Source organism: Coloeus monedula (genome assembly GCF_965178545.1).
Source record: "Coloeus monedula genome assembly, chromosome: 1".
Lineage (NCBI taxonomy): Eukaryota > Metazoa > Chordata > Aves > Passeriformes > Corvidae > Coloeus > Coloeus monedula.
The window spans coordinates 130,842,302-130,855,946 of NC_138781.1; positions in this window are offsets into that span (position 1 = coordinate 130,842,302).

Here is a 13,645-nt window from a genome sequence, read left to right on the forward strand (position 1 = left end):
GCGGCGGGAGGGGCGGGGCCGCGCAGGGACTACAAAGACCGGCGTGCCCCGCCCGCTGGTGCGGCCTTTCCTTTCTGGTGCGCAGCGCGCGGTGCGTTTCGGGGCTTGTAGTGCTGTGCGTCGCCGCCTAGTCCCCTGGGGGTGGCCTGCGTCTCCGCGCAGGGTAGGAAGGCGCGGGCGAAGTGGGAGTCTCCGCCTTCCTGGTTCTGGGGGCGCAGAAAAGCCCTTGGCCTTTGCGAGGTGCCGGCTGTTAACGTGGTTTTACGCAGCCCTGCCATAGAGCCCCGCTGTACGGCGAGGTGCCTGCGCAGGGCAGCGCAGCGGTAGTGGAGCGCCGTGTGAAATTTCACGGATAAAAGTCATCTGGGAGTTTCCTGGGGAATGGAGGGTGGAAATCACTGTTCTTAAAGAGTGGTGGGAATAAATCAGTATCTTGCTATCTCATAGTGACTTAGGGTATGTAAACAGCAGTGTGATACTCTGGAGAAAATGAACACAATACAATTTCTGTTAAAAAAGTACATTTTCTTAGTGCGTTTAACGTTCTTTATACATAATTTTAACATGTGATACCTGCTGCCCAAGATCTCTCCTGTGTTTACTGCTCTGGAAAATATTGCACCTCTTGTTTGTGCTGCATAACGCATCTCGTTTATCATAAACTCGACACCTTTTGCAGGGCACGGTCACACAAACAGCGTAGCAAAACTATGCTGTAAGGTGATCTGGGCTGTGGCTGCAGGCCACTACAGGCCTGAGGTACTGTCCGTGTCAATACATACTCCCCTGGGGGCTAATTTTACCACCGGAGTGTAATTCGTTTGTTGGGATTATATTTTTAGGATGTTAGGGATTTTTTTTCTGTGCTGGGTGTTTTTTTTTCCCCTGCTCTGTCACATTGTTTCAGCAGCACATTAGATGGTCTGCAATTAATTTTGGACTTAGTGGTTTTTCTGGATGCTAGTCTTTCAAGAAATATTCTCAGGATTTGGCAGGGTAGCTCGTATTCATCATGAGTAGAATTAATACATTCAAATGCATTTGTGAATGACTAGTTCAGAAACCATGCAATGGGAACTTTTTTGGATCCAATTCTGTTTCAAATATGTAGTACTTGGAAGAGACAAGCACTAGATTTTAAAATGCCATATCAAATCTGAGGAAATTGATTAAATTACATTTTGGAAATTGCACTGCCAAACCAGATATGCTGAGCATATAATTATTATGAACTTCAAACTTTATCTCACTCAAGATGAAAATGTTCCTTAACACAGAACAGCAGAAAAGAAAAAAAAAAGTTAGAAACAAGAGAATTCTGATTTCCAGTTGTTCAGAACACTTTTTTTCTATAGAAGTTGGTCATGTTTGATCATTACAGTAATTTAGTTGCATATCCTGTTTAAATTTATTTAACTGTAAATAGTTACTGATTAAGTTTCCTACCTATATGAAGCTACTTTTTAAGAAAAATGAGGTTTTTTCCACATCTAGAATAATTTGATTGTTAAAAGTGCACATTTTTTCAGTTTGCTAGTCTGCTTTCTTAACAGTTTGTGACATGTTTTTATTGCATAAAATTTTTATTAGCCCTCCATTGATAGTAAGGTCAGTTTTTATAATGGCACTGTTGATCGAACAGGAGTCCTATCCCATGCCCTTTGAAGAGAACAAGATCTATTTTGTCACAGTGAGCAGGTATAGAACAAGGCATGAGGCTGAATTTCTTTGGTCATTTGGACGTTCCAAGGAACTCAGTGGGATTTTTTGGCTGCTGAGGAATGTGGGCTCATTGCTTTTATGTCACAAGGTTCTATCCGCCCGCAAAATCATCAGGAATGACTGTTGGTTCACTGGCGGGAGAGAAACTATGCAGGGTTAAGGTAAATTTAAATTGGGTCTGTGCTCCTCCTGGTTTTCTCTTTGTAGCAGTTCTTCCCTGTGTACTCCGGCTGTGGCAATCCGGCTTGGAGAAAGAGCGGCTTTTCTTGGGCTGCTTGTGTAAGCAGAGAGGGCTGTGACTCCCATCGCAGGCGAGATGAGCCACCCTGTGGCAATACCCTGCAATTCGCCTTTGTTGAGGCGAAAGGACGACAAAACTAGTTGCTGAGAGTGTAAAACTGTGGAAAGTATTTGCTGGCCTTTTTTTTTTTGCACATATTGGTACCAGATGTCATGTGTGTTCTGCCTTCACTTGCTTGTTATTTAGTTTTCCAGTGGGTGGGTATATATATTATAGGCCTGATCAAAATCTGTGCAACCATTGTAATCCGGTGTGCCAAACCCATGATTTTTGCTTGCTATCTTAATTTAACCTTGTTTAGGCGCTAGGGCTTGCAGAATCAGGAAAGCCTATTAACGTAAAATAACTTTATGCAACCTCTGTGAACTTCCCAACACTATTCTCTGCTGGGAAGAAGAATGCAGGAACTGCTAATTGTGTAACACTAGTGGTTCAGCAATGCCACCTTCTGTTGTAAAAGAATAAAACCCAAGAAAATAATCCTATAGGTGAGAACGCTGAGATAATCTTACTGAATTAAATGCAGCTTCTTTTGTGCTAGTTGAGGCATAATGTGATATGTTTTCAAAGTCCCACCTGCCCCCACGATCCTGTGAAACACTGAGGGTAGACTTTCAATCAGGTGATGGGATTTAGGTACTCAAATCTAATTGCATTTCAATTAGATGTAGGCACTTAAATTCCATTGTAGTTTAGAATGCATGCATTCAATCCTGTTATATTCCAGTGGGATTTAGACCTTCCTCTCCTAGGATACTATGAAATCTGTGACTTGGAGGATATTTGTTTTGTGACAAAACAGCCAATTTTCTTTCTCAGATGTAGAGCCTTTGGTGTTAGAAGTGATGGAGCTTCTTCTAAAGGCAGTTCTTTAATTCCTTCCAAGTCCTAAAAACTTCACAACTTTAGAAATGTGCAGCTGGATATTTTGAAAGTAGACATAAGCACTGAAACTGGGAATTTCGTATTGGCAGGAATTTCATGTGGGCATCCAGATCCTAAGTTGTGATCCTTGTAATGCTTTCAGTAGTTGCCCTGTCATTCTAATGTCTGCACTTCAGAGGGAGTGTATCACTGTGTGTGGATGTTGTATTTTAATACTTCCTGTGCCTGTGATGTCAGCACATGTTCAGAAGGACCTTGACTTTTGAAAAGCTAATAAACCATGACCTCTTTCACATATCCTTTGAGAGCTCCTGTCCTTGGGAGGTAGTAATACCCCATTTCGAATATCCAGAAAGGACACGGGGAGATGTAGGAGATAGGATTTAGATTCTGTTGTGGGCTGGCTCTTTGCAGATTTGGTCTGACTCTCTGTGATTCACTGCTCTGTGGCTGACTGCGTTCAAGTTTCCTTTGAAATCATTGTGGGGCACCTCGCTTGTGCAGTGTAGGCTCCTGGAAGCCTGCAGTCCTTGTTCAGAGCTTAAAGTGGCACACAGAGGACTAGGCTTTCTCAAATTCCATTTTTTATTAACTCTAAATCTTTATGGTTTCTAGCTCAGGTTTTGAATTTCAGACTTGACTCTTGACCACAAACTTCAGGTGTGGGATACTGATTACACCTTTGGCACCTAACTGATTATTTCCAGCTTGGTAACATCTGTGTGGTATCTTTTGACGCTTGTCATTAACCTTATTTGTAATATCCTGTTACACCTAAGTTGGTTCCAATGTGGTATAATGATAATGGTCCATTTATGGAATAAAAGTAGACTTGATAGGCTTTTTGTGGAATACCAGGTTCACATGTGGAGTTCAGCTGTTGTGAACTATTCTGGTAATTCACTGCGCTACAAATAAAGGTTTTCTATTCAGGTATGCCTGTTGTGCCTCCCTCTCATATGGGAGTCCTTAAGTAAGAAAGCAGAAGCCTCTAAGGAGTTAAAAAATTTCTGCCTGTCAGAGGCTGGGTCTGCTTTGAATTATAAGGAATATTTCTCTCAGGGATTGCATCTGGGTAGAGAAACTCATGGATGCTATGGCCAGAATTTTCAGATGAATGAACTATAAATGTGAACTTTAAAATAATTCGAATTATAACATTTGCTTCTGTCCAGTAGCAGCTATTGAAATGCCTAGAAAACTGTGTCCTTCCTTCTTCCTTCCTTTTTATTCTCACCATTAACATTTTCTGCCCCTGTCCTGGCTGGGTATATCTTGCTTCAGCTTTAAAATACACAAGTAGTTATGGTCACCAACTGCTAATAATGATGTGTCATTAATAAATAGAATTATAGAATCATCAATGCTGGAAGAGACCTTCAAGATCATCCAGTCCTACCATGCACCTACACTAAAGTGTATCACCCAGCACCAGATCCAGACACTTTTTGAACACCTCCAGGGAGAGTGACTCCCCCATCTCCCTGGGCAGCCTACTCCGGTGTCTGGCTACTTTAACAGGGAAAGAAATTTTTCTAGTATCTAATCTGAATCTCCCTTAATCTCATTTTAAGGCCATTCACTCTGTTCCTCTCACTGCAGGCATGGTAGCTGAGAGCAGTCCCCACTTCACCACAACTTTCTTTCAGGGAGTTGTAGAGAGCGATGAGGTGCCCCTTGAGCCTTCTTGAGACTGAACAAACCCAGCTCCCTCAGCTACTTCTCATAAGACTCATTTCCTAGACCCTTCATGAGCCTTGCTGCCCTTGGTTGGACACACTCCAGCACCTCAATGTCTCTTTTGAAGTGAGGGGCACAGAACTGAACACAGCACTTGAGCTGCGGCCTCACCAGTGCCAAGTACAGGCAGACACTCATCTGCAAATAAGGAGCTGGGAAAGCTGGAATTGTTGAGCCTGGAGAAGGTTCAAGGGTGCCTTGCCCATGTGCAGAAATACCTGATGGGAGTGTGCAAAAACCTTGGAGCCAGGCTTTTCTCAGTGGCACCCAGTGACAGGAGAAGAGTCAGAGGGCACAAATGGAAATACAGAAAATTCCATCTGAACATAAGAAAGCATATTTTTACTGTGAGGGTGATCAAACACTGGAATAGATTGTCCAGAGATGTAGTTGCTTCATGATATTTAAAACCTGACTGGACACAGCCCTGAACTACTTGCTCTAGCTGACCCTGCCTTTAAGCAGGGGCTGGGCTAGATGATTTTGAGAGGTTCCTTGCATCAGTACCCCTTCTGTGATTTTGTGAGCTTACAGACCCTCCATCCTGCTGTTGCTGCAGAACAAAAAGGTACACGTGCCGTTTCTATTTCTGTTTTCTTAAAAGCATCTACTCTTCAAAGAGTATGGGAGCAAAAATTGTTCTCATTTGCTGTTGTGTGATGAAATAAAATTCAACTTGTGGCAAGTTGACAGGTAATCCTTGAATGTACTTTCTGATACTTTTTTTTTCTGAATAAGGTATTTTTTTCTTGCCTTCTTTTTTCTTCCCTGTAATCATTGTGAAAAGAACATTGTAAGGAAAACCCAGGGAGCAGAGAATAAGGAATTATTGTTAACTGAGTAGACTACATGTTTTCTTTTCAATCTAAATAAAAGTATTATGGCAGGGATTACAGGCATTTAGATTGAGGAGTCATATTCACGTATAATAATGAGTTATTTTCCTGCCTGGGAAGCTACAAGTTTAAAAATAGTTGGTTTGCTCTTTGCTAAAAGTAGTGATTTTAAATGGTCTTGCTTTTACATCATTGCACCATTTGCTTGCTTTCATTGCAGGGAGGAGGTGGCTCTTTCCCAGTAATACCCTTTTGGATGCAATGGTACCCTGGGTTTTAATGTGACATGACAAAGCTTCTGGTCCTTTGATACAGCTTTTCTTGAAGGTTTTGTTTTTCCTTCCTAACGCACTACACCTTACTGTTTTGTATGGCACAATGTATTTTAGCACTGATTTGTGAGAGTCTGAAAAGTATTTCTTTCTCTGTGGGGTAAGGAGAAGAAACTTGGTCTTGTTAAAACATGAGCAGGCACATAAGTGAGACAGACTGTTGTTTCCAGTGTTTCTCTGTGACCTTGGACAAATCACTTAAATTTCACTTTATTGTCAATTCCCAGATTTTGCTATAGGCTCATTCAGCAAGCTAACAAAGTTGCAGTGAATATAATCTTCTAAATCTGAAAGGCATCACTATTACTCGTGCAACTCTGTGTTCTGAATTTAAAGTGATGCTTGTCTTTCCTGCACAACACAGCTCTGTTATAATGCTTTCCTTTTGCCCCAAATCACTAATACAGCCCTACAAAGGACAGCGTTCATTAACTGTATCCTGTACACAAAGGATATAAGTTTCATTGTTTTTTAACAATAGCACAGAAACCTTTCCATTTATTTCCAAAGTTCAAATAGCTGCAGTGGTGTGAAACAGCTTTGTCTCAGAGAAACATGTGTCGCATTGATATGGAAATGAGCACACCCTGTGCTTCAGTAAGTGCCAGGGTGGCAATGTTCAGTACTGCCACACTTAAGTAAGCTTCTGCATTGTGCTCAAATTCTGTGCAGCCAGCCAAAACTCTAGCAGCTTTTCCTTCTGTGTTAGAAGTAAGACTTCGAAATAATACTGCTGTACCTGACATCCACACATGTAAAGTTGGATGGAATCATGCTCTTATCTTTTTCTTGTGAAGCAGCAATATGGAGTTAGTTTTAGATGAATATTATATAATAGTGCACTTCATTTATGGTAAAAAACCCTGCAGATAATTTGGACTTCTGGCTTTGAAGAAGAACAAAATCTCCTCTTCAGAAGAACTTTGCTTTCTGTTGTTTTCTGTTCATTTGGCCTTTTGGTCTCTTTCTGTTTCTACTCTGTGAAGTGCAATTAAAGGGTACGTTGCACTCTGACGTTAATTAAGCATTAACATTTGCAGGCTATGCTAGGGCCGGATCTACTATTTAGTGGTTATTGTTCTTGCTATCTTGCAGAGCCCACAGGTGTGCTAAACATTTGCAGAGACATAGAAAAACATTGTTATTGTCTGGATGGATTTGTAACTTTATATTGAACACGAAGAAACAAGTGATAATAAAAAACATTTCAGACAAGTTGATAAGAAGGAGCAAGAGTTATCACAGGAAGATCAATCACTTACTCACCTGAGGCCTTGACTTAGAATTTATTATCAGACAGTATTTATCATGATGGATGATTACATGGAGCAGACTTTTTGTAGGAGAGATGATGTCCAGAGGGAATGCCTTAGCAGATCTCAGCTGTGTCAAGTTTCACCAAGTAAGCATAGTAGGAAACCTCCAATCACAGAAACTTTGAGGCAAGGCCACTGCATAGTGTTTTCTGCACTACTTGTCTTGCTGTCATCTGGAAATGGTTCCAGGGTCTGCAATGTTGATACCTTCCTTCAGAACTGTCCACATGCCTAATTTCCCAATGAATGTAAGAGTATGGGAGGGAAGCAGAAGCTGAGGTGGTCCCAGCATGCTGGTGGGATACAGCCATGTCTCACACCAAGACTGGGGAAGAGTCATGGGTACCAGAATCTAGAGGCAGTAGTGGTAGTTTCACCTAGAAACATAGACACAGCTAATTACTGGCATATTGCAGCATTCCCTAAAACTCAATAATTCTAAATGAAGGGGAAAATCAGACAATTGGACAAGTGAATAATATCCCATATGCGCTCATGAGGCCATCATTAGGATGCCTTTCGAATGAAAACATTGCTGTGGCTGGATGTAATGGGCATGGCAGGTATAGGGTGAGATGGCAAAAAACAAGGGTGGGTGTAAGAAAGATAAGCAATGTTCAATGGAGATTTGCTCTCAGAACTGTCACAGGCATTTCAAAGGAGACATCATATGTGATGGAACAAAGCCAATATTAGAATGGTCAAGTTTTAATCAGAAATCAATATTGCCTTTCACCACTACAGGCATTAGTACCCACATCTCCACAAATGCATACTACTGGCATAATAGAAAAAAACTCCTTATTTTTGATGGTGTTACTTTCCTAAGTGTTCCTACATGGTCTCATGTTAGTCTGGCTCACTGTATGATAGTGAAATTTCGACATTAAGACCTTGGCTTATTAGGTCCACAATTGACACTGCAAATTGTTTTAATGTTTTAATAAAGATATGGAAAAAAAGAAGAAAAGTAGTTAGAAAATTTGAGGTATAAGTGGAGTTTTTAAATATACATTTAAAAATAAAATCTGTAAAAATATGCAATACAATAAAAAGTAAGAAGTTTTCATTTAATTGGCATCCCCTAATTGGTTTCCTTTGTATATAAAAAGGTTGTAGAAAGGAGTTCTTCTAGTGAAACTGTATCATATGTAGTATTACAGATTTTATCAAATGTCTTTTTTGGAAAAAGAAAAATGTACTTGGAATGGATTCAAGGTTTTGTTTTCCCTAAGCTCTGATGTCATTTTGCTGGGAACCAAACAAGACAAATAGACATAAAAGGGAAGAGAACAACAAAAGCTGATGTTGCACTTTTTATTGTTGATACTGATTGTTATCTTGCAGCTTCATGAATTAGATTGACAGGTACACTATACCATCTCTGCATCCAGCCCAAAACCCAGGCTAACCTGCATCAACCACCTTTCAGAGCATGGGCTGACAATGAAATAAAAAGAGGTTCTGTGTTGGTTGGCTAAAACAGATTTCCACCAAAAAGAAAAAGTGAAATAGGAAAGAACAAAAATAAACCAGAGCAAGAAAGCAAAAAGAAGAAATGTTACATATAGGACCCAAATCCTATGTTCTGGATGGTGTTGCAGTGAAGAATTTTGGGACAAAGGGAGCTGGACTTTTCTTACTCTGTACAATGTAGAATACAGGATTTTATACCACAAGGCTCCTTGCCTGGTGTTATACGGAGCTTCTTTGGTGTGCAATGATATGTGTGCTGTAATTTGAATGTAGCAATCTGACTATTGTGGAAGAGAGATGGTTGAGAGGAAGCATAAATAATAGCCTATTTCTTCCTGACATGTAGATCATGCTGCACATTAGATGATGAAGATATTGCTGTCCTTTGATATCCTGTGCTCTCACAACAAATTATTGTACATCAAAGAAATGAGCTCTGAGTCAAAATGATAGTAAAAGTGATGAACTAGAAAATAATGTAAAGAGCTAGTACCTATGAAATTACTGCAAATGTCTAAAGAAATGGGGTAAAGGAAATTGCTCTCAAAGTTGTTCAAATAACTTAAGCTGCTGTCTGAAAAATAAATAATCTGGGAGATGACTATTAAAAATGAAATGTGATTAGAAGCTGAAGTTTTTGAAGCACTGTATCTGATACTGCATTACAAGCCATCTTTCCTTGACCTCCTTCCCCGAAGAAAGTTTTAGAAAGATTATAGTGGGGGCAAGTAGAGGGCAAAAGGATGGCCAATATCATAAAGCATGTTTCTTATCTAAATCATTAGTCCTTTCCCAGCCAGGTCAATAGTGGCTTGAAGTGTCATTGCCAGGAGATTATTCAGTGGTCTCTGTGGTATGAATTGATTGTTTTGTTCTCATTCCTGTTAGATATTTACATAAAAAAAAAAAAAGATTGCCTGGAGTGATAGCACCCAACTGATACCAAGGAATGAGCAGTGGTTGAGGATTCACTGCAGAGGGAAAACTGTAGTTAGCATGACAGACAGTCCTTTTAGGAAAAAGTTAAGTGAGTAATGTAGAGTGGTCAGGAAACTTGTCCTTTTTGCTGACTAGATTCTTGTGCCATATGGTCCAGTGTCACATCAGTGGCATGTCTTTCTTACCCACTCAGGAACAAGTCTTCCTCCTACTTTTGTTTAGCCATCTAAATTTATGTTCAAAGTGGATTTCCCTAATAGCCCATACTAAACAAAAGCATTTTCAGAGGACTTTGGTTTTTCTAGAGATAACCGTTTTTTGAGATTTTTTTTTTGGATCATTTACCTAAATGTTGGACTCCATCCATGGCTGGGTCTCAGTTTTGTTCATATGGCCAGAGAGGAAATGCATCTTAAGTAAAATGACATATGGATTAAACTTTTCCGTGAAAGCTATAAGATTAAGAGCAGAGATGAGCAGAAGATGTATTATGTATTCTGGGGGATACTCGTCCTGTTAAAAAAAAGAAAAGCATAAGAGGAGAATGTGACATTTTAGTGAATGTTAATTATTCATACTGAAAATGTTAGTGATGAAGCTCACTCTGAAGACAGTTTTCTGTTACTTAAGAGCATGGACTTTCCATGACTTCCTGCAGTGAAAGCTTGTCTATAATAACTTTTCTTTCAGGGGCCTCAAATTAGTTCTTGAGGTGTCTATTTCAGTTCTGGAATCAATAAAATGGGAATAACAGTGCTTTCTATCTCCCTCAAAAAATGTTTCTTAAGAATTCAGTGTTGAATTATAGGTCAGCAGTGGTAGGTATGTGCTGTATGTGTTCAAAGGCCCAGACTAGCACCAAGATCTCTTGAAGTGGGTGTTACAGACTTAGATACCTAACTATCACATTTCTATCAGCCAACAATTTTAAGTTAGAAATTTTTCAGCTGCTGCTTTTGAGCCCTCCCTTGTGCTTACTTTTTGGCCTTAATTTAACTTTTTTTTTCATTTTCAGAGGGAAAATACAGAGGAGAAAGGTTACTTTAAGCTGTGCTCTTGGTTATATATTTGGATATTATAGAAAATTGAAAAACAAATTATTGCCATGTTTTATTAAAGACCCATGTGTCTGGACCAGCTGTTTGTTCTAGAGCCAGTGCTGCTAATGAGGAAAGAGGTAACTAACCGTAACATGATTGATTTTTGGGTGAAGGTCCATCTTTGCCTCTACCCCTAGCAGGTGTATGTACTTTCTGTATTGCAGAGAATTCACATTTTCTGTATTGAAAAGAATATATAGCCTGTCCACTACCAGGACTTAGGGAAGAAAATATGCTGGTGAAGACCAACAGATCAGCTCTCTTTCTTAACGACCACATCCACCCTTATTTAAATGTATCTGGACAAGTGACAAGTGAGTTTCTTTGATTATACTTATTTTACTGCTTCTATTGCAGTAAAATAAGAAACTGAAACTGTGAATTGTGATTGCTTAGATAAATGCACTGCAACACTGTCTGTTCCCACTTTGGCTTACACTTTGAGGAATACCTCATTATATTTTTCAGCGAGGTACTATTTTGTAATTTGCAGCATCAGTCTCAATTGTGTGAATCTCTACACATATCTCAGCAACCTCTTCAGGAGGGATGGGTATGGGTACCACTTCCTTCTGCTTTCCAACAGTGAAAGAATAGTGCTCTCACAAAGCTGTGTGAAATTAGAAGACTAGCTTTTTCTGTGCTAACTCCCTATTGTTATGTGCCATTTTAGTCAGTGTGGTTAAAGAAGAGGATGAGGCATCCCAGCTTTCTGGGTGGCCTGAAAAAATCTGTTATCTCCCCTCAGGTTTTCCACAAATGTACTTGAGCTTTCCTTTAAGTATCATATCTGAATTTGAGAATCCCCATAAAGGAAAGGAAGATTCGAGGAATCTCTGAATGCAAGTTTTAAAGGCTGGAAATAGGACTAATGGAATCTCAGTGGGTGTCCCAAAAAGATAATGTAGTAGTTTGTGCTGAAGAGCATGCTGTGTGATTTGCTGATGAATGCTGGGATATTTACTTAGATGTAGGATCAACCACATGTGGAGCAGATCAATAATTCAAGCACTTCTCCTGGGTGAAAAAATTGCTATCTTCCTGTAGTTGGGTTAGTGCTGAAAGGTGCAACAAGCTAGCTCATATATTTTCCATAGGATTTTTTAAATAAAAGGCAATAAATTTACTATCTATTCTATAAAGTCATCATTAAGAAAGGGACAGTGTATAATAAATTGCCCATCATTTATTTTCTGAAAGGGTTTCTAATGAAAGATTAGCACTAACTGAATTTAATCACACTGGGAAAAAATTGACAATTTTCCAAAACTTTTAGATCTTGTTCATAGTTATTCTACTTTAACACTTTCTAGATTTCTATCTCACCTGCAGTATCTCCACTATTTTTTAAAATTACTTTTTTCTAAAGATGAGAAACTGCTTCTTCCATTATGAACTGTAAGTGTTTATAGGCAAAATTTTGAATCTTGACTAACTAGTCCCACTTACAGAACAAACTTTTCCTTTTTTCTACAAAAAATACATGGTCATATTAACTGTCAGCAATGTATATTGCTCTCCTTACTGTCTTCCTCCATATTCTCCTATCTGAGCATTTTCCTGTTCATCAGAAAAAGTTTCGAGATTTGGAGATTTTGGGGTGTTTTTTTTGCTGCTAGTCTCATTCTAAATTTATCCCCATTTCATTGCGTATACTATCTGCCTGCTTAGTTTAAACTCTTCTGTTCTTGATTGCATTTGCTGTCATCTTTGGCTATGTTTTCAATTAATTATAATCTGAAATATTTGCCATTTCTCTTTTTGCTTGCTTTCTTCTCTGTTTCTTTTCTAACCCTTAAAACTAAAGCAAAGCAAAATTTACCTGATCTTTAGTTAGGTTAACATCCCCAAAAGGAAAAAGACATTTTAAAATAAGTGGGTTCATATTGGTTCTGAGAAAAGTGTCTTCTGTTTCTACTTAATTTGCTTCAATATGTTTGAGTCCATTATATTATTTCCATTGGGGAAAAAACAAAAATGTAGTTTATTGCAGAGTAAATACACTGATACATATGAGTTTGCATTTGAGACAATTAAATACCCTTTTTATCCATACAAACAGAGGATGCTTTCAAGGACAGTGACAGTAAAATCTTGGCACCAGTCAAGTACATGAAATTGACTGATTTCCTTTTAAAAAGTCTTTAAAGATTTCTCTAGACGCTTCTGTACATGTCTGCAGGCTGAAAAGACTTCTACCCTCAGAAACTCTCTGTAATGGACTGAGACATCAGGCTTTTTAGCACTAATAACACCCTGTCAAATACTTGATGGTGGAGGGAAGGTCAGTTGATCGCTCAGCTGGCTGACCAAGTCACAGTCTTAAGATTTCAGGGTAGAGGGAAAAATACTGCTTTTGTTAATGCCTTCTCTCACCTTAAGGTGCCAAGAAGTCAGGTGATGTGAAGCCAATCTTTTTAGGAGATAGTTTTTTGCCCAAAGCCACTTTTACATTTCTGCCTTATACTTGGTTCATGTTTAACTCTTTTAACCTGACCTTGCATACCATTGGTAGAACACAAGCTTATTTCCTTCAGAATGAGTTCTCTCAGGCGATGCTTATATTTTCAATGGCAACTTTCTCTTGCTGAGTTTTGAGCCATGGTTCTTTGGGCCTCAGTCATGTCTCAATGTTTATGATAAACTTTTATAAAGTTTGTAATAGAAAGCATTAGGAAAGCTTACATGGTCTCAGTGACTCCCACTGGTGGTCTGTAGGTGCAGGGTGTTCAGTCTGGACTGGGCGTAGACGGGCGGAGACGGTGGGATCTCTGAAGTCAGATCTCGGAACATGAGGTTTATTGCAAAGGGCGTGGGTACAGGGGCACTGCTTAGAGCTGCAGCTGGCAGCTCTGAGCAGGCCCAAGAGAGCAAGAGAGTAAGCGGGTAAGCAAAGAGAGAGGGGGAGAGAGAGGAATGAGGGTGAAGAAGTAGTGAGAGAGAATGTGTGTAGAGTATAATAAGAGTGTGTATAGTAAGAGTATCTGAAGTCCTGGTT